A 4,419-nucleotide genomic window follows, 5' to 3' on the forward strand; every position below is an offset into this window, starting at 1 on the left:
CTAAATGTTGGTAGCACAGATATCGGTCTAAAGTTAGTGGGGTCAGAGCTGCTACCAGATTTAAATAAAGGAATTACTTTACTATATTTCATTAGATCAGGAAACTCGCCGCAATCAACACTGTTGTTAAATATAACTACCAAGTCAGGCGCTACAATTTCTACTAAGGATTTGACAGCATGGACAGAGACTCCCCAGAGGTCATTAGTTTTTTTGACATTAATTGATTTAAACGCCTTTATTACATCTGAGGTACAAACATGTTCAAAATGAAGGTCTCCACAACACTCTGGAGCGTTATGTTTTAATAATGTAACAGCAGATGAGGGTGATGAATTTAAATCCTTAGTTGTGGATACTGGTACCTCGGTGAAAAATTTTTCAAATTCTGTAGCTACTTCTAAATTGGAATCTATAATTTTGTTATCAATGTTTAGTTTAAGCTCTTTAATTGTGTGTTTAGAGCGACCAGTCTCCACATTTATAACTTTCCAGGTTGCTTTAACAATGTCGGAACTACTTTTTATTTTCTGACTTAGATAATTTCGCTTAGCTATATGACAATCTACTTTAAACTTCTTCGAATACTCCTTCACATGTTCTTTAAATTCATCACTCTGATTAAACCGCCGTTCCTCATATAAGGCATACAGTTCACGTCTTCTTTGATGTAAGTCCGCAGTAGCCCACTCACTAAAAACTGATGCACCACTAACTACGACCGATTTTGAGGTGAATATCGCATTATAATGATCCATAAAAGTGTGAAAGAATGAATTATACATACTATTAGGACTCATATCGGAAGACAAAAAGGGTAGCGCCTGAACTAAACTTAGCTTCATTCTTTCCACGCGGTCCGAGGTTACTGGTACAAAAGTTATTTGTTTTCTCATGGTATTTTTCCTTAATGCCTCAAATACCATTAATTGACCTAAGTGGTCTGATTCTAAATTGCTGATAACTTTTTTAGCAATAGGAAAAATATCTGTGAAAATATTATCTATACAGGTTGCACTAGTAGCAGTCACTCTAGTGGGCTCCATAAACATGTGGTTGAGATTACAAGATTTAAAAAGATTCAATAATCTACAAGACATTGTTGAATTTTCCATAATATTTACATTAAAGTCGCCGCATATAAGCAATTTCTTACTAGAAGATGATATTTTAAGTAGGGCAGATTCCATTATGTTTTCAAATAATTCAAAATTACTTAATGGCGGCCTATACACACAGACAACAATAAATTGCTCTAATTCTACTGCACTTAGTTCTATAGTCCGTTCAACAGACATGGATACAATGTCCTTACGTTCCTTAAATTTTAACTGACTATTTAATATAATTAATGACCCACCATGTATGGAACTAAGTCTGGTGAACGAACTTCCCGCCTGGTGATTATTAAATTGGGGCATTAATTCATTATTATTTAACCAATGTTCAGTAAGACATAAAATATCAATATTAAAATCATTCAAAAAAAGTTCTATCTGTAAATTTTTTCCTCTAATACATTGAATATTTTGATGCACCAGGTGGATATACTTTCCATGTTTGCAGTATTTTTCATTATATTTATTTAAAACTAAATTGCCAGAGACAGAATCTTTTGTCTTAACACCTAGTTTAAATCTATTAAATCATTGGTTATGACTGGAACCAATTCCATGTTCATACTGGGCTGCTCAATAGGAGCAGAATTGTCTGCCAAATTCTTGGCAGACATGTCAAGTAAATATGATAGCGATAAAGCTATTTGTCTTTTGTAATAATTTGAAAGGCAACACTTGCCTTTAGTCAAAAACACCATAGGCATATGGTATTTACTAACAAAATTGTTAGTGTCAATTATGCTAAACTTACTACTATATGTACAAAGATTATATAGAGATATATTTAACTTATGTCTAGTGGTATTTTCTGCCTCTGACATTTGCTCACAATAGGGGAATGTGAAAAAAATAATTTCATGCACTGCAAGCGAGTTTAACTGTTCAAAGTATTTAATTAAATTACTTTTGTTCACATTACCCCTATTCCCCATAAGAATAAGCAGTGTTGTCTTAGAATTAATATTACTGTCATTTAAAATTTGTTTTAAGATATTTTCAAAGCTACTGTGAGGCAGACAATTGCTGATTGTACTAAGTCCCTTTAGGTAAAAGCTAAAAAATGAGCTCATATTGCTTCCAATTTCATATATTCCCGTTGCCAGGGAGGTTTTGGGATTATACTGAGCAACTTTTACTATGGGACCAACCCCGAATTCGCGAAAAAAAATATTTGGCTGTTTCATACATTTTGGTTGGTCCATTTTCTATGGGAGGGTAAATTTTATTGCGCGATTTCGGGGTTGGTCCCATAGTAAAAGTTGTTCAGTGTAATCCCAAAACCTCCCTGGCAACAGGAATGCAGTTATTTTGTAGCCACCCTGTATAGGTAGGTACATTAAAATAAAACTATATCACATCTCCTTAATCCACATTCTCCTACCGTGTTATAATACAGTTTTTTTTATTTTTTGTAGTGGCTAATAAAATTGACAATATATCGAAAAATCATAAAAATTCAGGAGTAAGATTTTTTAGTTTTAGTCTTATCTGGGTTAAAGTTTTACAACATGTTAGTACTTAGTGATGGTCTACTTTAAATTTAACTAAAATATAAATTGAAATTTTAGCAAATTCTGGAGCAAAATGGGAACATTTAACGGTATGGAAACCGCTAGGAATCTCATATTATTCTTGTCAGTGTCAAAGTACAAAGAGACACAGAAATTTAATTCCTTCACTGATGGGATTTATAAATAATTGATGATTTATTGTAAGTGATTTATTTTAAATATTATATTATTAGATTCCTTAGTGATAATGTGCCTGTATTAGTACAAAGTTTTTTTTGTATTTAGTAATTGTACATATAAGCTTATTTTGTAAAATAAACTTTATAAAATTATAACTGTTTTTTATTACTTCACACGTATACCTAATAAGTATCGAATAATTGCTGATTTTAAGTGGTAACTGAACCTGAAACCCTCGCAATGCTCAGATTCCACTTTATGAACCACGAGCGTAACGAATGTTTGAAATCTTTTACTTTAATTTATTATAAGCTAAACAAAAACTCAGCTTCCTTGTAAAAAATAACTATAAAATGTTATGTAAAAAAACAGACAATTAATCACTTACCTTCAACTTGACATCACGTGGTCAAGGGCTGAAATAATGGACTAGATACTAAACAATATTTTAAAACAACCTAAATCACTTCAGAAAATCTCTTCTAAATTACACTTAATTTCCATATACTTAAGGTTCACTTTCTAAAAACACCACTGCTTTCTAAGATACATCCTTACTAAGCAGCGTCTTTATTAACAGCCTATATCTCCAACCAATCCCGTTCTAAATTCAACCTAAACGCATTACAAACAGGGTTCACTTTCGAATAACGCTCAAAGTTACTTTTCACTACGCGAGCAAGTAACGTAACAGACGCGACAGTTCTATGAAGTTACGCCCTTTTGGTTCTCAGTGTTGTGTTCACTTGTTTTTTATGTACAGTGCGGGTGTGGTTGTATGAGATGGCTTGGGCTAATTGGTAAGGCTGGGCGGGCGGTCGCGAGCGGTTCTGGGCGGTTTATGCTAAGAATATATGGGACAGAAGCGTTGGTGGTTTGTGCCTACGAGTGTTGGGGTGTTTTTGAAAGGTAAAGGTATTATAGTTTATTAATTTAGGAAATGGAGATTTTCGTGCCCTATTAAATTCAAGAAGTTTTTAATGTTGGAAGCTTTCCGTAGGCGTACCAGTAATTGTGACTATCGTAAGAACCAAATGGTATACAGTACCTATACATATATGATAGCGAACATTCAATTAAAACCAAAATATTACTTTGCTAATCCGCGAAAAGATAACGTGCTAGTCAATCAGTGCTAACCCGTTATACTTACTTGCGTATTTTTACATGCAATTAATACACAACACAACATTCAATGGCAAAGACAAGTGTAGTACTCCCACTTTTACTCTTACATAACTAATATTAGGTCCTGTAATTATTTCTTCGTAATGTAATAAGCATTTCAGAAACAATCAGACCTAACATAAAAAGAATATGGTCAGTCAACCGACTTACTAGTCAATCAAATAAATTTGAAAAGTAATTAAAATAATTATTGCGTCGTATACAACAAATAAAGTTCTACACACCTACACACACTTAAAATCTATGATTACCAATATACTTGCCACACAGAGGCACTTTAAATCTATCTATGATAACATTGATAACCAATATTCTTGTCTCACAGAGGCTCGCAACTCATAGGCACAAACCCCCCTACAATCCATCTACTCACATCTATGCCACTTACTGCAACAAGTACCGTCTTCACTCGCAATCCGCAA

Source organism: Cydia splendana, chromosome 5 (assembly GCF_910591565.1).
Source record: "Cydia splendana chromosome 5, ilCydSple1.2, whole genome shotgun sequence".
In the NCBI taxonomy this organism is placed as follows: Eukaryota; Metazoa; Arthropoda; class Insecta; order Lepidoptera; family Tortricidae; genus Cydia; species Cydia splendana.